The sequence below is a fragment of the Ptiloglossa arizonensis genome, chromosome 9, assembly GCF_051014685.1.
Source record: "Ptiloglossa arizonensis isolate GNS036 chromosome 9, iyPtiAriz1_principal, whole genome shotgun sequence".
Taxonomy (NCBI): Eukaryota; Metazoa; Arthropoda; class Insecta; order Hymenoptera; family Colletidae; genus Ptiloglossa; species Ptiloglossa arizonensis.
The window spans coordinates 7,185,194-7,208,843 of record NC_135056.1 but is presented as its reverse complement, the minus strand read 5'-3'; the positions used below and the strand labels follow the sequence as shown (position 1 = coordinate 7,208,843).

General features: G+C 36.8%; 1 protein-coding gene across 3 annotated transcripts in view; it reads right to left on the bottom strand.

Moving 5' to 3' along the window:
• The window catches only part of LOC143150923 (semaphorin-1A), a 715,101-nt gene that overhangs the window by 351,778 nt on the left and 339,673 nt on the right, over positions 1-23,650 (bottom strand). The window lies entirely within an intron of this gene.

Here is a 23,650-nt window from a genome sequence, read left to right as displayed (position 1 = left end):
ATCTTGTTTAATTAAAGAAATAACGGAAATAGAGTTTCTAACTCCAAATTGAATATTAAATCATTTTTATTTCTCCTTCTTCTTCTTCTTCTAATATTTAGAATGCATTTCAAAGTTAATTTCACGATCGTATTTGAATACTTCAATTTCGAATCAAATTATGAAATTGAATTTATTTCAATTTTACATTGCATCGTTCACCCCTTCGTTGCTGGAATTAGGGTATTATCTCGGAGAATTAAAACGAACGGTATCACCATGAATTTTATACAACAATACTTGTTTCTATGAATAAAACATACAATAAGTTTCCAAATGATGTATTATATTATTTACGTTCGTAATACAGCTTAGAATAATATATATATTATTTACGTTTGCATTACTCGCGAAGAGATAAAATTACGTTATACGCTCGCGGCCTTAATTTTCACCCGGTTGATGTTTATGAAAATTAAAAATGAAATATTGTTACGTTATTACATTAAATGTACCGTAATTATTTTGTAAATGTCATCAGTATTATTTACCACTTTTCCTAACTTTTCTTAACAATTTCACGGTGGTGTATTTCCGTGATCAATTTTTAATAATTCTGTACCTGAGAAATCGAGAAAGTTACGAGAAAACTTTCGTAGTCTATCTTGGAATTAAAAAAAAAAGAAAGAAAAGCGAGAACGAAAATCGAGAAAAAACATTCCAAAAGGATAATGGTAGCGTAAATAACTTGTGAATTCGTTTCTTTCTAATATTTTTTGCTTCTCGGGTGAAAATTACGAGAGAAAATTCGTGAAACGCGATATCGAATTTTCCCGCGAATCGATCGAATTAAGAATCGCTCGATGCATCGCGATCAAAGGATATCTCGAACGAATACACGTTATCGGCGTTTCTTTCAAACAGATCGTTTCACCTCACAAACGGAGAATATATTTAAAGCGCGCGTTCTTGACTTCGCTCACCGCGTCAGCGAAAATTGATAAGCTTTTTATTGCCCGAGAAAGTGCTTCGACGTGGTGAAAGAACGGCAGAACGTCGTTGGTTGAATTAAGGGAAATTCATCGCTGGAAATTATGTAAATTTTTCAATTTTCCCGCGCGGCTCGAGCTCGATTGAAACACCGTCTTTCCAATAGCTTTAATCACGATTATTCGCCGCGGCTCCAGCGATACTCTACGGTGCGATTAAAAGTTTACCGGCAGTCGAAACCAAATCGTATTAATATCTGTAAAATATTTGAACGTTAAATTGTTCGTACAGCCCGGCTGTAATGTGAAACGTTAGATAAAGATTTTTACATTTTTTATCGTAGCCTCGCGAGAATATTAGTAACTGGATTGGTGAAGTTTTCTGAGTAAAAACAGATCCACGATTTTATTCGAAGGTTCGTGTATACATACGTGAAATTCAAAAGTGTTTTCTTTCGAGGAAATCTCGCCACTCGTTGCCAATACTCTCATAAAAATATGATAAATAAAAGAATTGTAAATGCTTAAGAAGTTTTGGAATTTGGTCATTTTTCTCGACGGCTGAAACATTTGTTTACGTTAACGTGAAAAATATGTTAACGAAATATAAACTCGCTTTCGACTGTAGACCTGGTTGTCCTCGAATGAAGAAGGTTTATGTACTGACAATTAAAAAATATATTTCTACGTTGCATAGATAAAACTATATTTCTACTTTTCCTAGATAAAAATATGAAAATATGAAATACAGAAATATATTTTTTTAAAATCCACTGCTTAGGAAGGAATTTTCATTCAACGGTGCATAAACCTTCTTTATCGGAGAATGATTAACAGTAAGTTAATGTTCGAAAACTTTTGTAGTACAAGAACGTGTTCTTAATATCGGTGAAAAGAAATGCTTGATTCACCGAGGAAAATACCCTATATCGAAAGTTGTAATTTTCATTAGTCGACGAGATTCGACTCGACGCGCGATAAAGATTGCTCTCGCATGCTGGCTGCTCGAGTTGCCGAGTTGCTCGTGCTGAATAAACAAAACTAGCAGTGGAGTAGGCGAGGGGTGAAGGGTAGGGGTGATTTCGTCACTTGTATCCAATGTAAAAATCGTCTCTCGAAAGCGAGAATTACTGTAAATAACTATACAGTTTTGCGTTTCCTTCGTTCATTTATTTCCTCGGAAAACACGGAAATAGAATTTGAATTTCCAATCACGTGTTTTGTATTCGCGAGTAGAAACGTTCTACGGGGTGAAAGTAAAACGCGAGAACCGTATTTTCGTCCACACGAAGCACGCGCACGTTCGAATTTGTAACGAATAAAAAACAAGTACACTGCCGGTTAATTTCCGACTATTTTCTCGACTGTGTAAACTTCTCCGAAAATGTATGTTCTGTAATAAATAAGTTCATGTTTAATTGCCCCAGACAGGAATATTCAACGCGAAAATTTCGTTTAATCGGATGTATATTACTTTGCAAATTACTCTTGGTGTTTTTTTTTCGTTAAAAATATAAAATACTACTTTCTCATTTATAATATTATACAAGATTTAGGAAGAAGGTTTAATCGAAAAGAACACTATCGTTTAGATACAAAAGTCTCCAAACTTGTGGAACTTGGTGTAGTAAAATAACAAACGTAATTACAAAATAGTACCTAATATTTTTTTTAATATTGCATAAGACTCAGAGAGTCTAAGCTCAAAAGAACCCTGTACTCTTAAGCCTGTAAGTCTCTAAATTCGTAGGATTTTGTAACAAATCAAAATCAAACGATGCAATTACAAATTAGTCTCGATGATTTGCTTTGCAGATTAAAAATCCACTTATGATTCTTTTTCAATATTGCACGAGATTCAAAGAAATGTTCCAACTCACCCCAAGAGAACCCTGTACACCTAAATCTGCAGGTCTCCAAATTCAATAAAACTTTGTAACAAATCAAAGTCAAACGATGCAATTACAAATTAGTCTCGGTTATTTTGCTTTGCAGATTAAAAATCCACTTATGTTTCTTTTTTAATATTGCACGAGATTCAAAGAAATGATCCAACTCACCCCAAGAGAACCCTGTACACTTAAGTTTGCAGGTTTCCAAATTCATAGAACTTTGTAACAAATAAAAATCAAACGATGCAATTACAAATTAGTCTCGATGATTTGCTTTGCAGATTAAAAATCCACTTATGATTCGTTTTCAATATTGCACGAGATTCAAAGAAATGATCCAACTTACCCCAAGAGAACCCTGTGCACTTAAACCTCCAGGTCTCCAAATTCAATAGGACGTTTGTATCAAATAAAAATCAAACACAATTACAAATTAGTCTCGATGATTTGTTTTGCAGATTAAAAATCCACTTATGATTCGTTTTCAATATTGCACGAGATTCAAAGAAATGATCCAACTCACCCCAAGAGAACCCTGTGCACTTAAACCTCCAGGTCTCCAAATTCAATAGGACGTTTGTATCAAATAAAAATCAAACACAATTACAAATTAGTCTCGATGATTTGCTTTGCAGATTAAAAATCCACTTAAGATTCTTTTTCAATATTGCACGAGATTCAGAGAAGTGAACCAACTAGTTCTAGGGGAGGCCTGTAGGTTTAGGTTTAGACACGCAAACTTCCGAACTGCTGGTTAGGTTAGGCAGCTGCGTCCACGATCGTAACATTGTTCTCTCGCGTCTCGAAAAACTATCGTCGGGGATGGGTAGACGTTCCCAGCAATTTTTCATCGCGAATTGGCAAGCCGCTCGGCCCGTCCGCTTGGACTCATGAATACACGGAGGGTGGAAGAACGCGCTGGCGTCGCCGTTCGACCGGGACGCAATTTGTCTCGGCGTCGAAACACCAGCGGAAAACGTGTCGCGCGATAACGCAAATTGTTTCTCTTTGAACGGGTCATTTTCTCAACAGCCGGAGGCGCCCACGCGGCCAAAACGGTCCCTCGGATAATATTCCGTCTAATTAGCGTTAATTCCCGTGGTGGAATCCGCGAGTCGGAGTCGCGATTCCGATGGGATTTAATAAAACTTGGCAGAATTTAAACGGATCGCCGGCGAATGGCTCGACCGAATCACGGTCGAATAATTAAACGAAGAACCGGAAATGACGCAACACGGAAAACACCCGACACTTTAACGATCCGTATCGCCGATAGAGAACACGTAAAAACATGATAACGACGTCTCGTTGAAAAAATAATATTTCTTCCAAACGGAAATAATCATTTTTAGAGCTTCGTTAGAAATGAATAGGGTGTCAAGATGGTAGAAGAGGTTAAAGAAAAAGTTTTCTTATACTGAAATAAAACTTTGCGCGGTTATTAATACACTTATTGAGACGTTTTACATGAATTTTCTCGCGTGATGCTCCCTAGCGATTAACGAGTTATTAATATTATCCGGATGATGTACCGAAAATGTCATTGTAAATGACAAACACGATTATGCCTCGCTCGGTAATTTAAATCGGTAAATATACGCAGATTATTATTTTGTAGGGGCATAGCTTTCGTCCGAACTATCGAAAAGCGAAACATTGACAAATTTACAAAATGGCGGCACCTGGATGTAGCAATTTCGATTACAAGGTTCGCGTTACGAAAAAAATTTTTAACAGCTTGGGTTTGTATCAAGTGGGGCGAAAAATATTTTCTATCTTGCATCGTAACTCGAATGTCAAATTGAAGGATCGATTAGTTTTTTCAGATTATCGTTATCTTCGATTTCGAGAGGAACGCGTTTCGAAGTTTTATTTACGATTTTTAGAAACTTTCTATTCGATTCGAATCTTTCAAAATCCTAATTCATAGGATCTCGAGAATGTGAATTCGAGAAGGACGCATTTCAAAGTTTTATTTTCAACTTTTCGAGACCTTTTGCTCTATCCCAAACTTTTTGTTCCATTCGAGACTTTCAAAATCTTAATCCATAAGATCTCGAGAATGCGAATTCGAGAAGGACGCATTTCAAGGTTTTATTTTCAACTTTTCAAGACCTTTTGCTCTATCCCAAACTTTTTGTTCCATTCGAGACTTCAAAAATCCTAAACTATAGAATCTCGAGAATGCGAATTCGAGAAGGACGCATTTCAAAGTTTTATTTTCAACTTTTCGAGACCTTTTGCTCTATTTGTTCCATTCGAATTTTTCAAAATCCTAATCCAAGAGATCTCGAGAATGCGAATTCGAGAAGGACGCGTTTCAAACTTTTATTCACAACTTTTCCAGATATTTTGCTCTATTCGAAACTTTCGAAATCCTAATCCATAAAAAACAAAAAAGCTACAAGGAAATTGCGACCAGAAAAACAATCAATCTTTTTATTTCGAGGTACAAGAGAAGCCCTTTAAATCAGCCCGGAGATCCGTCTTCGAGCCGCGGAAAAATAAGGAAACGCGGTTGGCCAGATTTACCTTCGCTCGGTCTTGCATTACCATAGCCGGCGCGCTCTTGGACTCAACGCGCCGGAAATTTACTGCCGAATCGAACGCGGGTGTCGTTTTTTTTTTCCAGCGGGAACGGGCGAGTGTAAAGCCAGTCGGTCTGTCTACTTCGGCGGACTTATGGTTACGCAGAAAACGAGAGAACGGTGCCACCACCGCGCGAGTGGGACGATTTGTCTCGAGTCGAAATATCCACGGAAAATGAAGCGGGCAACCATGTAAATTGCTCTCGTCAATTTTATTTCACGACGAAACGACGCCCGGTTCGATCACCGCGCGAGTCAACGACGAGATTTACGACCGCGGGCTCGTTTAACATTTTTCCTAATCAAAGGCGCCCGCACCTGATACTCGACGATTGCTGACGCGCTCTTCCGGTACCGTGACAGGGGATCCGAATTGAGAAAATTTGCCGAGTCGAGAGCGATTATTTTTATTATTGACGGGTCATTTACTCGCGCGAAGGAAGTACACTTAGAAAGTACACATTTACAAGGTACACAATATTATCATATATATTTTTGAATATTCGTATATGTACTTCTACGCCTAGGTAATAAAAATGTTTAATAATTATTATCAAAATAATGATAATCACGTTCAATTCTTTAAATTCTCTTCTTTGCGATTATTAACCCTCTTTCTGTTCGCATAGGTTCGTACTACTTATTTTTCTATCATATAATATATATTTTCTATCGTATTTTGCAAATGTTCTCAATTAATATTATTATTAAACGTTTTTATTAGAAACGTGTGAAAATACACACACGATTGTTTTTAAACACATTTTTCTGTATATTTATATATGTATCATATTTGGGTATATTCGTATACGAATATCTGTTTTTAAATTAATTTTTATACTTATTTATGTTCAAACAAATATGTTCATATATATATTTGGGTAGATGTTTAATAAAGATGTAGAATAATAATGATATGTAATTATAATTACGTTGCCCTTTGCAAATTTGCAAAACATTTCTCGTGCAAAAATAAATTGACAGCGAAGAGCAAAATTGTTTCTGCGCGAATGTTTCAGAACATCGGGGTTGCGAACTTTTGAACAATATCTGCACTCAATTAACAAGAAACATCCACGAAACGTCCGACGTTAGTTTTTATGAAATTTTTCTGGAACGATCGAAAACAAAGGACACGAAATTTTGTTTAGCTGCGGAATATATTAACAGTATACATATTTACAACCGTCTGATTTTCAGAATTATTGAATACACACGGAACTATTTTAAATAAGTTCTTTACGATTTTTGACGACAAGTAACGCAATATGCGCAACGGTAAAGAAAATTAATTAAGAAGTAAATTTTTAATTCTTTTTGTAAAGATAAAACAACGACCTTTTTTTACTCCGAATTCTCTTTGAATTGCAGAGCTTTTGTGATACGTCGACTTTTGAAACTAAATTTTGTAATTCTAGTTAAAAAATTCTTTTAGTCGTGTGTGTATAACGTATCGACAGAATTGATAAGTTACTTTTTTGTACGATAGTAAAAAAGGTCTACGCAGGTAATAGAACATAAAACATTATTTAGAAACAATTTTCTCCATTTTCAGAAACAGTCATCGAATCTAGAACTATTTTATTTTATTCAAAGTATTATATTTCGTGTCACCAGTAAATTTGCAATTAGTAAATAACCTCACTAATATCCTCCTTATATTACATCCCTTCCCAAGAAATATGTTTCGATTTCAAAACTAGTTTAATCGTCCAAATTCTTTGTCTTCTTTAACAAACGACAATTATTTGGATTCTTAATGTTTCCAAAATTTCACGGAACATTTACATTCGTATAAAGCCACGTTACCGCAACGCGATCAATCATCGCGATATCTAACGCAATTTTTATTTCGACCAACACCCTGCAATGCTTGCGCGCCAAATTCGTGCATTTGTCCGTCGTATTGCCGGACCTACGAGGGCGCAACAATATGGTAGAATGATACGACAGACAACGATACGTCGAAAAAAAAAGCGGGAGAGAAATTGAGGAAAAAAAAAATGAAAAGATTGGAAACATCATAACTCGATATCCGAATATTACGTATCAATCACCCCCAGATCTGCAAGAACGGAGAAAAAAAGGGGGACGCAAATAGCGGCTCTCGTTTCGCGGAGATGAAAGGATTAACGAGGGGGCATTATATTCCATCGAGCCACCGCGTCAGCCCTAAATCCAGTATACGTGGAAATCCACCGACGACGGGATCGTTTCTCTCTTCGTCTCCTTCTCTCTCTTTCCTCGTCCCTCTTTTTCTTTTTCCTCTATTTTTTTTCGTTTCACCGCCCGATGAAGAGTGCAAAGCCTGTTCGCCCGGACTTACGGTCGCAAAGCGAGTGAAAGAGAAGCCCGGTGTCGTTCGAGCGGGACGATTTGTCTCATACCGAAACGCGCGCGAAAACTCGAGCGAAGTGAGCGACCGACCGACGCGACGGTACGCGCGCGCCACTCCCCCCACCACCGCCACTTCCTCCGTCGAGGATCACGCCTCTCTCTTTTCCACTCTCTCTTTCTTCCGTTCATTCTCCATCTATCATATATACACGTAGGTACGCGCAACAGAAAGTACACACAAGAGAGCGCATAGAAGGTAGCGGCAAGTTTTTACCGGCCGGCCCGAGTGAATGACCGGTCAGAGACGCCTCTCACTCTCGTCTCTCCCGATCGGTCTGTCTCTCTTCCGCACCGTCGGCTCTCCCGACGCCGCGGACCTAGAGAGTGGGGCCCTTCGTGCGGCCCGCGGGAAGGGGTGGGGAGGTGAGAGAGAAACGGAGAAATACGGGCAGATAGAAGGAGAATCGAGCCGGCCCGATGCAGCCGGTCGACCGTACGTTGCAACGTGGCCCGCGCGCGATGCATTTTAGGCGACGTGCACACTAACAAGGGACCGTCACTGTCGAACTACGATTTTCAATGAAACTTTGCACAATCGTGCGCCCCGGTACAACCTGAGAACCGTACCGTATTCGGTTTCTGCTACTTTTCGATCGAGGGAAAAACCACCCCTATATCGGAGCCGTTTTATTCGCGACCGTGTAACTATTGGCACGTTCGTTACCAGCCGCCAATTCTCCCGAGAGACGAACGTCACTTGCGATTCGCAGAAACGATTTTGTATTTTGCGTTACGAACGAACAAACGGAGTACGGACTACGGACCATTCTATGGGACACAATTTAAAATACTCGGTTAGTCGTTCGATGTAGCATACTTTATATGTAGATATTTCAAAGCACGAACAATGTTGAATAAAGTTATTGTAAATGTTATCCGTGGCGTATTGTTTACGAACCGAATGGCAATACTTTGCGCGTTAGAAGAGATTTAGAAAAATTCATTGAATAGTAACTATACTGTTGTGTATACTGTTTCCAGATACCTGAAGATTAGTAAAGAAAGTGTTGTAAAATATTTTTTCTTTCGAATGTTTCAATTGTCATCAACTAGAAGATAATCGTTTGTTTGACCACATTTGTTGGCGTTGTTATAAATATTTTATACGTAGAACACTTTGATGAATTTATACGAAAAATCTGTTTATATATTCTATAATTTAAGTTATGTAAGTATGTATAAAATTGATGGCTCTGGTTTTTCTCTTAACGTACGCTATATTATAAAAAAATTCCCCTAAACTATAAGTATAATCTTAATGAAAGTTTGTGTGCATATAGAGCATACTGGGCTACAAATAACACAATTTTTTCCAACGAAAAACATTTTGTTCATTCTTCTGGTACAATATTTTCCAAGACTTTTGCACAGTAGAGCAGTAGAGCACTAAAAATGAAACTGGCTAAAATAGTATTTTCTCTTACATTTTTCAAATACAACTTCATAATGGTGCGCAAATTTTCCCACAAAAAATCTTCAACTCTTACTTCTCTATCGTTCTGTTTTAAAACAAGTTCCAACAGAAATTACATTTAAAAAAAATAAAAATCCGTTGAAACCTTCGAGATTTGATTACACCTTCTTAAACAAATATCCTGTGGACACAAAAATAGCTCTACACGTGCACTATAATGCTTTAAACGCGCCCAAATTTTCTTCAAAATCAAACTCACTAATTAAGGCAATTTATTCATACTCTGCACTATAATTTCCTTACAAATTATTCAATAAGTTTCGTCGTTTCTTCCATTGTAAAAACATACTACCATACTTCAACTTTGAACAACTGTAAATATACGAACTTCGCACATATTCATCAAACAATAGTACCATCTTTAAAAAAATAACCGAACCTAATATCTCCATTTCTCATCGACCCACAAAACTTACCGAACAATCCATTATACCGTACCAATACTTTCGCGAGTCACTGTATAAGATCCAAAATGGATATTTCGTTGCGACTGTTTAGTCGAGGACCAGTCGACGTTCTCCCATATAGTGATTTTGTCACATCGACTGAACTGTCGCGCGACAGAAAGTCGATAACAAAACGTCTAGCCTAAATCACCACAGGATAGGCAAACATATTCGACGCTCGACTCTGAAACGAACCTGACGTCGCGGCGCGGCCAACCGGAGCCCAAGAGCTCAACGTTACCCGTCCCACAGGAAACCCATTGTTTTCGTGTTTCAATATTTCGCGCAACATTCTCTTCGTTACTTTACTTTTTTTTTTTTCCCCTTCCCCCTCCTTATTTTCTGCTGTTTTATTGTTGCTCGTTCACGGTTCGTTGCCAAGCTGTCGGATACGGCTGTCTTGGACGTTTTTGTTTGCTCGGACGGTGACGACGATGCACGTCGTAACGTCTCGGGATTTTGCGACATTATTAAAATCTTTTAGGCTATGACACGTATTTCGCGTTCCGCTTGCTACCGTTGTCGTTAATTGCTAGGACACCACGAATCCCGTGCTACCTCTTCACCGAGATTTCATCTATAGCGATTGCGTTTTTCCCCGTTATCGTACATGCTACATTACGCTCTCGTTGATTATTCAACGCGCCATGAGTATTGTTGTTGATGCTTCGAGACGATTCTTGATTTCCTGAACGAACTTTCGACGATTATATACGCGCTATGAGTATTGGTGTTAAAGCTTCAAGACTATTCTTAATTTTCTGAACGAATTTTCGACAATATATAGACATGTTGAGTGTTGTTAAAGCTTCGAGGCAATTCTTGATTTCTTGAACGAACTTTCAATGATGATATACACGCTATGAGTATTGTTAAAGTTTCAAGACGATTCTTGATTTCTTGAACAAACTTTCAATGATGATATACGCACGATGAGTATTGTTAAAGTTTCAAGACTATTCTTGATTTCTTGAACGAACTTTCGACGATGATATACACGCGATGAGTATTGTTAAAGCTTCAAGACTATTCTTGATTTCTTGAACAAACTTTCGACGATGATATACGCGCGATGAGTATTGTTATTAAAGTTTGTACAATATACAGTGCAACGAATTAATTGAAACACGTCGAAATTGATGAATAAATATTTTATTATTAAATAAATTTTTTTATATAATACTATTTATAAACATTTTCCGTATTGTGGAAAAAATAAACAATGTTTGTATTCGACCACGATACTGTTTGGGAAATTTTAATAGAGAGTAATATTTATCAAAAGGTGCTTGTTTATATTTTTAGGTCGAAACGGATATGAGAATACTAAAAAATAAACTTGCTTTTGCGTTTGAATATTTAAAGACAGGCGGTGTAAAATGTTCGTTGTAACGTAATTTGAAGAGGTCAGCTTGAAATTCGATATTATGAAAGGCAGTTTTTCAAATAAGTGAAACTTAAATATAGCCGTAAAATAAAATAAAATTATGAGAACTGGTCAGCTTGGTATGGAAAAACGTAATTTTTTTCATCGAGGATCACTCCAATTACGTTGTATGTACTGTGAATACCAGGAGTCTCTGTAACGCGTAAGAAATTCAAATACAGCTATATACCATGCAGAAAAAACTAGTTTCTGTTTGCAACGTGCAAAAATATTATACAGAAAACAAAAAAAAAACACTTTTCATCGCAATATTCTGCTTCGTAAAGAAAAAAGTACTGTCAGATATTGATGTCACTGTGCGTCATATATTTCGTTGAAATTGCACTAGTTTCGATTTGTACATATGTGTATACAGAAAATCCTACGTTTTACTTGAATCTTGAAGAGTCGACAATTTAACTAATTTAAAATTAATCATTGATTACCTCTAAATATATGTATTATCTAAATACAAAATTAGTAGAATCATTGATTACCCTCTTTATAATTAAAATATAAAATTAGTAACTTAATTCGTCGTGAAAGTGGATTAGAAATATAAAATTTTCTTATACAAAGCTTCGTTCCTTACAAAAATCAATTTTTAAAATCGATAAGACCTGCGAGCGATCGAATACCACGTACTAGCGTGTCTGTCTGTCCTTTGCTCGCTATTTCTACTTATAATGACATTTGTGAACATTAATCACGGAATGGTACTTTTCGCGTACCTGACTACATAAAATCGATTCAAACAGTACACAAGAAACGAATAATGAATAAACAACAAATCGTGATCAATCTAGCGCGTGCACCGTAAACGTTCAAAGCTATTTTTCCCCAAAACAAATCGTCATATGAAAAAATTACATTCCACACTTTCGATTCGTATTTTCACTTTCGATTTGTACACTTTCGTGTGCGCTACCAGTTGCACAACGTATTCTACATTTTTAAAAAATCTATTACAATTTCGTTATCGTTTCTCGGACTTCGTCGCGGCCGTGACAAGACAATTGTTATTAAATTACCCCAAATGGCGAAACATAGCAGCCCTCCACCGTTGGAATCTCCACGAACAATGCCGAAGAAATCTTTCGAATTTCCTCGACCGACGGAAATGTTTCGAAAAAATAATATTTTCTCACCAAGAAAATCCTCCTATTATTGTTACCATACCGAGAGCAAGAACGGCAGCATTGTTATCGTTGAGTATCGCAGAATGCGGCGCATTTATATCCTTTAAAGCTCAGACGGATCTGTTATTTATTCCATCCTTCGCGAAATTTTTCAATTTCCTTCGCCTCCATTCAACGCCACCGCCATATGTATTCAACGTGCGCGTTTCCATAAGGAATGTATTGCTTGTTTTTCCCGCGCTCGTCTTCCCCTATCCCTCACGGCCGGTTCAGGATTCAGTGCGCATCCTAACTGAAGGCTGTTCCACACAGGGAAGCTTAAACGCTAAAGGGTCCGGAGAATCCAACGGTATCAAGTACCTGCACTTTGTTACAACATACTGAATTTTCTCGCTCTAACCTCGATTCACTTTTGTGTCTTACTGCATTCTTGATTCGACGAGTGGAGCAGACGAGCTCCACAAGAGGATAGACTTATCATTTTCCATTCTGTTGAATAACTGTTCCGATGAGAGTCCTACAACACGGGTCGAAACCTAACCTAAAATCTGCATCCACCTTCCTTATTTTAAAGGTATTACGTTCCAATCCGTGCGAGACATACGAGCGCAACAAAGACTTTAACAACGAATAAGTAACCTCATAAACTGGAATCTTTTGACAGTTATGCGCTATACCGTACACCTGACCTCGTCGTAGATCATTTTCAACCGTAAGCCGATTTCAAGAATCTCGAGATACTCTCAGGGAGAATTAAGTTTTTCTCTTCTAATGGTACAATGGTTCGAGAAAATCGCTCACAAAATATGAATTCAATATTATTATAAGGTATTCATTTTATAGATGTAGCAAATAACTAATAAGAAGAATTCGTGTATCGGTTAAGATTGAATTCAAGCTCCACAAACAGGACAACACCCGACTGGTGAAGTGATATATTTTCAGAGATTTATTTGGAGGGCAAGCAACCAAACATACTACAACACACTCGAACAATATACTATACTAGAGTATAGTGACTTTCCTACCGGTTATTTATCACAGTATACTACCTAGTTTTTTATATAATATCAATGACACTGCGTTTAGTGCAAGTGTGAAATTGGTACCTTGAACACGTATGCATCTATAAAAAAATTTCCAAGTGCATATTTTGTCATAACAATGAAAAAGAGAAATATCGAACAAAGTTACGCGATAAAATGAGTTAAAGATACTTCAGGCAATAATTCTTTAATTCTTCTTCGAGTGAGAAACTCGATCAGAATCGTGATTTTGCGCACAAAAATGTTAATATTATACCTTTGCTTATTCACCCGATGCCATTTTGTGATTTCTTCTTGTTCTCGAAGTCGAAATAAATGATTCGACGAATCTTTCCGAAATTGTCAATAACGTTCAAAAATTGTTGAACAATGCTATGAACAATCTCATAGAGATTGACTTCCGATTCTGTTACAAAGGGTGCAAAACTGACTGGCGCCAGTATATTGTACCCGATAGACGTCACTTCGAAGGGAAGTGCATTGTCTCTGATGATTAATTGAATACTGGACTCTTAAAATATGTAGTCTCATTATTTATCTAATACACCACGTACGTGTATTCCGTCGTGTATACGGCAATACGAGTGAATTTCTCGAGGTAGTAAATCTTGCTTACGCGCGGTCGTAATGGTACTCGGTTCAAACGATTCTGACCATAGTAACACGGATGCACGGAAGGCGCTAGTTCCGACTTCCGATTGGTAGAATGAGATTGGTGATGCAAATTCTACCAATCGGAAGTTGGAACGCCCCTAGCGCCTTCCGTGCATCTGTAGCATGAATAGAATCGTTTGAACCCAAGGGACACGTATTGGTATGGCTCGCTTCAAAGGAGTGATCTGTAGGACTAAATAGTTCAAATTTATATATTAAATGTTAACACATAGACTATACATGGCAAATAACTGAAACAGACCGAATGGATAAGTGTTTTCAACACAGAGTTTACGTATTGTTTCGGTATATCTACGTCGTGGTATGTTTTATTGTTTGCTGTCTCGAGGAATGTCTAAATGAAGAACTAAACAGTTTAAATTTATAGATTAGATGTTAACATATAGACTATACATGACAAATAACTGAAACAGACCGAATGGATAAGTGTTTTCAACACAGAGTTTACGTATTGTTTCGGTATGTCTACGTCGTGGTATGTTTTATTGTTTGCTGTCTCGAGGAATGTCTAAATGAAAAACTAAACAGTTCAAATTTATAGATTAGATGTTAACACGTAAAATATAATATGGCAAATAATTGAAACAGACCAAATACACCAGTGTTTGTAACACAGAGTTTGCATGTTCCAGTATGTTTACGTCGTGGTATGTTTTATTGTTTGCTGTTCCAAGGAGTGTATAAATGAAGAATTAAACAGTTCAAATAATATGACAAATGATTGGTAGAGCAGATTGAATACGACTGTGTCTAGTAGAGTGTATTTGTATTGTTCGAGCGTGTCTTGTAGTATATTTGGTTCCTTGTTGTCTCGAGGAGTGTTGGAATGTATCACTTCGAGAGTTGGGTGTGTTCTCTTTGTAGATGTTTGTTACCTGTAGGAAGTTGGTGCATTGTACAGTAGCGCTTCGTATAATGTTGGAAAATTGGAACCGCCAATTATCGATGTGCGAAACAACGAAGATAACAATGAATTGGTTGTAATGGAACGAACCAGAGTAACGGAAGTGATTCCCAATCGTGAATCCGAGCAACAAATTTGATTAATATTCGAAACTGTGGTACTATTAACGGGATTCCTGTTTCGTGAATGTTACTATCGACTTATTGCAGCTTTGAAAGAGGAAACGTCAATTTCATCTGAGAATAGTGTCTGGAGATTCTCGTAACTACCTTACGTTCGTTAATGATTAAAAATGGCGTACGATGAAATCAAGTGTAAAATATCAGTTTACGAGATCGACGACAATCAACAAACTACTTGCTCGTCGTTAAAGTCTTCGTCACTCTCGAATGTATCTCCTCGAGCTGCGATATAATGCCTCTAAAACGAGGAAAATGAAGCTACCTCTAGCAAATTGAGACTCATCTTTCGAGCCATGTTTCCGAGTTTTCATCGGAACGGTTATTCAACAGAATGGAGAATCATGAACCCTCTCGCGAAGCTCTCCCGCTCCACTCGTGGCAACAAGAGAGTAGTAAGATGCACGAGTGAATTGAGGTTAGAACGAGGAAATTCAGTACGCTGTAGTAATCTACAGGTACCTGATAACCTTTAATTCTTCGATCCCTCTAGTGTTTAAGTTTTCCTGTGTGGAATATCCTTTAGACAGACGCACCGAATCCAGCATCTGTCGCGAGACATATATGTATGGGATTCGTGTTTCGTGAAATGATCTACGATCGTGTCGGGTGTATGGTGTCGTGAGCTGTCTAAAAATCCGAGTTTCCAGGTTCGTGTATCGCAAATATGAGAACAACTCGGATTCTGGCGCGTAGTCCACCTAGCGGCGCGAGCGTTGTACAGTTCCGAGGTTAATATCTGGAGCGAGAGAGGCCCCGTGAGCTCTCTCGAGTGTGCTTCTTACACTCTAGCGACCAGTTTCCGGAGCCGCCTTATCTCCGGTGCGCCGACAAGCGCAACGCTCCGCGTTGCATCGCGGCATTACGTGCTGATTATGCGAGACAATGGCTGTTTTTGTCGGCGAACGATTGCAGCGTGAGTTATCCGGCCGAGCGTCCCGTCCGTGCGAAAGTTACAACTGTTCTCAGCGGTGAACACGGAACATTAGAAAAACGTTTATCGCTCGAGGAAGCCGTAATTTTCTCGGTCGCAGCGCGGTTGAATCGCAACGGCGAATCAACCGACACCGTGAATGGGAACGCGAACGAAATTCGTCCGCGTTTCCATTCACGCAATAAATGATTTCGTGTGAATGCAACGAGCTTTCGGTTGCGACACGCGCGACACCGTGACGCGTGAAAATAAAAACGCTCGCCTATAACCGTGATTCGAATTTATAGAACAATTCTGTGCACGGGCCACGACCGATTATATAGCTCTCTCTCTCTCTCTCTCTTTCGTAAGGAAGCCGGTGGAAGATGAACGATTTGGCGAGACCTAAACCGTTGATTGTATCTCGTCATAGAAAGCGAACCTGGTGAGTGCATCTTTGAGGTCAGTTTTCGACAACTGGTTCGGTATATTTGTGTATTTCTTGTTTTTATATTTGGGTATATGTAACCTTGCACGTAATGAAGTCGATGAGTAAATATATAAAATAATTGTACCCTTTTTTCTTCTAACGTTACTATATGCTACATTCGCGTAATGTTTATATCGTGTAATGTTGATACTATCGATAATGAAGTTAGAGAGTGCAACTTTGAGGTTAGTTTTGGACAACTGGTTCGCTACATTTGTGTATCTCTTGTTTTTATATTTGGGTATATGTAACCTTACACGTAATGAAGTCGATGGGTAAATATATAAAATAATTGTACCCTTTTTTTCTTCTAACGTTACTACATGTTACATTCGTGTAATGTTTATATCGTGTAATGTTGATACTATCGATAACGAACTTAGAGAGTGCAACTTTGAGGTTAGGTTTCGACACAACCGTTTTGTTACGCATGTTTACTTTTTGCTTTTATATTTATGTACATGAAACCTTTTGTGTAATAAAAGCGGTATATAAACAAATAAAATAATTGTACCTTTTTTCTTCTAATGTTACTATTACGACTGTTGTATTCGCGTAATATTTATACCTTTATATGCTTATATCGTATAATGTTGATACTATTGACAACGACCTTAGAGAGTGCAATTTTGAGGTTAGGTTTCAACACAACCGTTTTGTTGCGTATGTGTACTTTTCGCTTTTATATTTATGCAAATAAAACCTCTTATTTATGTAATAAAAACAATATATAAACAAATAAAATAATTCTACCTTTTTTTTTCCAATATTACTATTACAACTGTTGTGTTCTCGTAATATTTTAAATATACGATCGATAACAAATCTGGAAAGTGCAATCTTAAAATTGTGTTTCAATAACAACTTTTCAGCTACACTTATGTATTTACGTACATTTTAAACTCTTGTACTTGTGTCCTTGTACTTATCGTATAAAGACATTTAGCAGTTGAATAAAATAATTGCATCCTCTTTTTTGAACGTAACCGGTCCACGCGGGTAATTTTCGATGTACTTGCCCAAATTCCTTACACGCACCCCACGCGTGAAATTAATTCTATTTCAGTAGTTGAGAAGGCTGGAGATTGTAGTTAACCGCATATACTTACTACGCGACTAATTTCATTAAACTGGTGTAAGTGAAAGAGTGAGTGTCCGAGACGGATTAAGTATGTAATTTGTGTTCGACTATTGAGAAAGGCCTCCGAGATGTGTACTCGACGAATGTGTGAGGCACGTGATTGACTGTGCACGACTGTGTTTGCTCACTGTGCGATTGACTGTGTTATCTACATTGATAGTAATTTCCTCCCATTGGTGACCTTCCATGATGCGAAGGTGGTGAGCATGCCGTTGCTGATTACCGACTATGCGTGTTTGAGGGTATGTCGAGTTAAACGCTATTTTTCACCGAGAGAATTTTTATCATTTTCTTAAGCTGAATGTGTTCTACCATTTCCAAAAATCGATCTAAAAGACGCAATTAAAATTCTACGAGGCATGAGCGCGTGTAGTATTTTTAATCCAAAAATCCACTTTACAATATTACCAACAATGAATAATTTCGAAAATATTCGCAAACTTCGGGAACTATTTTACTTCTTTGGAGAAATTCGTTTTCCTTCGGAAGTTTTGCTATGCCCTCGCCTTGATAAGACTCGATTTACGCGAAACGAATTATAGTATTAAGTCTAGAGCCGGTGACAACTTGAAAGCCAAGTGGATAAAACTCGATCGCTATTATCTCCCCTAGCTAGCTAGACTTTTAGTATGCATCGAGGGTGAGACCGAGATACATGTTAACAGCGTTGCAAATTGTGACAAATCGTGGCTAGGTTGATAAAAACTTATGGCTGAATCTCGCCTTTATACCGCGGTTATACATAATTTTACTTTCTTCGCTCGATACTGTATTCATTTTTTGTTCCTTTTCGAAGTACACGATCTCGGTACGAATAGAAACAAATTACCATTATTCTCGTTAAACCAATGTTACTATTTCCTTTCAGTTTTTTTTTTTAATTTTTGCTCCGAAAAGGAATTACACGCTTGAATTGATAAAGTCCAGTATATTAAAGTATTCCACGTACGCATCTCAGAAAAATCGACGATTGAGAAAAAAGAGGAACGTATGAAATTGATTATACGTATAGAATAGAAAAAATCATACTATCTGTTCAAAATATAATATGTAAATTTAAAGTAAATTCCCTTGTGTTGAAAATAAAGTACGCCTAAACGTATCTATATACAAAAATTCATCTCAGAAAAATACAATTCGTATATACGAAGTCCAATTATGCATCGAAGAGATTCAAGAAACACTTGAAGTGTTTACTTGACACTGCAGAAAAAAATTAGGGGACTCTGTGAAAACTGCATCTAGTACTGCATCCAGCAAGAACGATGTATCTTCCCAAGAAGTAAAATATAAAATACACTACGCTATACATATTTCTTTTAACAACCCATAACTCCAAATACTTCGTAAAAGTGGTTGAAGGCAAGTTGAATGGTCGGTAAATCTGGTGTTAAGCTCGCGAACGAACCGTTGTTCGCACATTCGTATGCAAACTAGTGCATCGAAGGGAAAAAATCGTTCCATGGTGCTACTCGATACTCGGTAGCCGGATATCCTTTGCGATCCATCTAGTTCGTTTCTGCCAGGACGACGTAACCCTTCGCGAGCCGACACCTTCGCTTCGTAGAATAAACCGAAACGAACGCCTCGCCGAGATTTATCTACTGTCTACGGCCTCTACGAACACGCAATTCTCGATCTATCGACAGGTAATCTTATCAGGCTTCGCGCACGGCCATTGCGTGATACGAGGCCGTGCCTTGATAGATGCGTTCTGTAGATTTCACGCATCGTAATATCAATCTTTCTCGGGGCAGGGGGAAAATCCATCGATATAATAACGCGGTGAAACTCGGAGGTACCCTGGTAACTTGCAAATCCAGTTATTCTCGAATCGCGACGGGATCTGTCTCGGCCCCGTGTACCGGGTGTCCTTAAACGGGAGGACACACGGGATCGTATAAGCGGATACAGTTATTATTAAATATGGTCCAGCAAAAATGATTCGCTGCGAGGCTGCACTTGCTATGCAGGGTGTGTCACCTAAGTCGGCGACCCTGAATTACGATTAAATTATTCAAGTAACGTCGCACGGTATTTAGATCGACACGGTGGTACACAATGATCTGTAGTTACTTTGTTTTTATTTATATATTTTTTTTTATGGAAATATTCCGAGGAATTTTATCCAGGAATTTATTTAAATTTCCATATTATATTTTGAAAGGTAGTATGATTTTTTCTATTTTATACGTGTAATCAATTTCATACGTATTATCACTCTTTCTTCTCAATCGTCGATTTTTCTGATTTGCGTACGTGGAACACTTTAATATACTGGAATTTATCAATAGTAATAGTGTTAGCGCGCGAATGCATGATTGTTTCAAAAATTGACAAGCGTGTAACTCCTTTTCGGAGCGAAAATTAAAAAAAGAGAACTGAAAGGAAATAGTAACATTGGTTTAACGAGAATAATGGTAATTTGTTTCTATTCGTACCGAGATCGTATACTTTGTAAAGGAACAAAAGTGAATACAGTATAAAATTTTATTTAGCAAGTAATCTTCTATAGAAAATATTCAATATTTTTATTACGAAACCGGAAAGAGTAGCGCTGTTGGTAACAAATAGGTTTTATTGTTTGATATTTCATGTAATGGCTGAAATCATGGTATTTTATTATCAAGTAATAATAAATTGACAAATAATGTGGATGAAATTGTTGAGAACGAAGAATGCATTCATGGTTTAAAACCTTGAAGCTTCCATACGTTGGTAAAAAGAGCAAGATAACAAATAACTGATTGCTGTGCGTGTTCCCCCTTTTCGTAATTTCTCGTTCAAATATATTTTCATGAAAGTAATTTATAAATAATTGAAGGTCGTCAAGTTTGGCGACTCGTTCTGCGTATATTAAATTTTAGTATTATTTCGCGTATAATACGGTTAATTGATGCAGTAATTTCAGTCAATAAATTGATAAATGAATACGTCTAATAAATTGTTTTAACGACGACAATGTGATTGAAATTATTTATGTATTAATTACACACGTACGAGGAGTGCACCTGTTCGTTTAAAAAATAAAGATCGACCACCTCGGACGCAATTTGCAACTTTCTACTCTACACGGTTGATGGATATTTTCAGGTTCAACCGATAGGGTGCAACCTGTTATGTAAATTAATGTAATTCTTAAACAAATTATAACGTAGAGATGCAATTTCCATCGACAACTGCGAATGATAAATTTGAAGAATGGTTTGACAAGGATGACTAATATCGTGGTTCTTACACTCATACGTAATTTGTTCGTATCTTTCGTGGCAACTGTTGAAAAAATATTTAAAATCACGTACTTGAAACGCATGCGAATAATTTCTCGTGACTGAACGAAAATTTGCAGCGACAGTATGAAAATTATGATAGAAAAAAAATATTGAAGAAATTAAGCATATACAGGAACATCTGTATTATATTTAAACGTTAACTTTTCTCTTAAACATTCTAAAATCTAACAAAGTTACGTTCGAATGTTTGAAATGATTTAATCAATACTCGTTTGCTGCAAAAGTTATGGTTCTAAACTCAGTGGTCGCAACGAACGATTTATTTAAAATGTATCGTTAAAGTTATAATTTATTGACCCGTACAAATAAATATAAATAATATTTCGTGTGACATAAAGGAGAGAGAAATATATTACAATTTTAGAGATAAAGGTATTTATAAGTGAAATATTTGTGGTGCAATACGATTAAGAAACAACAGTAATAAAACTGAGAAAATTAATAACGCACATCAATCATAACTTTTTGACTAAACAAGCATTTGTCACGATCATTGTTCATTTATTGAAACGATAATAGTTTCTTGAAAAAATTTCCCAAAATTTCTTCTTGTATGGATTTGTAACATAATAAAGGAAGTGTTATGCTACTCTTAAGGACAACTTTAAATTTTACATAATAGACTAATAGTAAAAAAATTAACTCTCTTCGAGTCAACCTTAAATATTACACAAAACAATAATAATATATAGAATTTCATGAAGTAAAAATATTTTACAAACATAATTAGTTAGATATAAAGTACTTAACTATTAAATTGGCGGATACTAAGATATGTACCTTAATGCTTTAATACTTGAATATTGTATATAAATAATTATATTAGTAAATTCTTTTTTTGCTTGAAATTTCATATGTTATGTATTAGTTTCTTGTATAAAATTGACACGTTGATTGTCGTACGATCTGATTACGTCTTTTTGTACAAGTGTAGAAATCATCGTCGTTTCGCTTCGAATAAATAAATTTCCTACTCTACTCAGTAGCATCATTTCTTGTTTTTACATTCTGAAAAATCACCGAGAGCAAACGAAAGAATTTTATTCGATACAAAAAAAAAAAACCGTTCGACGATAATGAATATTCGGTGCACGAATTTATCAGAACCGTTTCCCAATAAATTATATTTCTCGTTCGATGTTACGTAGCGATGTTTCGTTCCAGAACACCCTGTACAGATAACGAGGATTTTTCGACGCGCGTAATTTGCACTACTCATTAGCGGGCACAGTGCTCGAAGCTCGTAGAAGGAAATGTCAGGCTATCGATAAGGCTGACGAGTATTAGCGGTTAGGAAGCTTGTCGTGGACTGCGAAATTTTAACTCGGCTCAACTTTCGCTCCTATCGCAGGACTGGAAGTATTAAGAAGTTGGATGAATCATGAATAAATTCACCCGATAAACGGTCGCCTTTGTACGGGCCAAGTTTCTTTACACCGACCGGACCTTTATGACGCCATGATAAAACTTGTCTCTCGAAAGCGCTTGAATTATTAGCGCGCGCAAATAGAACGAGCTGTCGTTGATATTTGCCACGAGTTACCGAGGCGTTAATTTTCCTGCCCGCGTTGATCGTACTACACTACGATCAATCTATTAGCGGCTTATTACGCGATAATTTATCGTGGGAAATTTTCAGTGTCTTGCGCGTGGAAAGGAAGAACCCTAATGACGATATCATCCGTATCGTACACTCTGTGTCCCGTATTGTAAACAAGAGATAGAAATGTACAACTGTGTTACTCCATACGCAAGGGGACGATTCCAATTTACATTTAATTGCGAAACAAATGCATCTTATCGACACTGGTCTTACAGCTTTATTTTTATTCGTTGTACAATCTTGTTTTTCTTTCATAGATACTTTCATCGTTTTGACTAATATTTTTCGTTAATGTTTTTTATTAGTTGGATAATATATTTGAAGATAATTATAACAATATTATTTAGTTACAGCTTGTTTCGAAACAAATGCATCTTATCGACACTGGTAATACAGCTTTATTTTTATTCGTTGTACAATCTTGTTTTTCTTTCATAGATACTTTCATCGTTTTGACTAATATTTTTCGTTAATGTTTTTTTATTAGTTTGATAACATATTTGAAGATAGTTATAACAATATTGTTCAGTTACACCTCGTTTCGTATAAATACCAGTATATTTATTTTATTTTTATCTTTTTATATATTCGTGCATTTCTGCTTAATAAAGACGTTTAGACGTTTAATAGCACTAAGAATGATTACAGGGACGAGTATTACTACATAAATATTAAGTGGATTCGCTTAATAATCATTGTACAAACTATAATAACGTGTAATCGACTGCTTTCTTTTCGTCGTTACTGCGAGTGCTTCTTTATACTCTTCATTATAATATATTTCACGAGAGTAATATTAATAAATTCGATACTTCCAAGGTATGCAAATGGGTCTGTGTTTTCTATTATAATATACCTATTTATATCCATTTTTGAAGAACTTTCTGTAATTAAAAAATAGTTCAGACAAGATTGTGTTCAGATTTGTTTCCATCGGGAGAACCTCACTCGTTGATAACAATTCCACGAAATGTACCACAAGAATGGAACAATTTCCAATTCACTGTAGTAACCGTGACATCGCTTTGAAGTTCAGTCAGTGTCGTCGATTCGTCGACGATATTCTCGCAAAGATA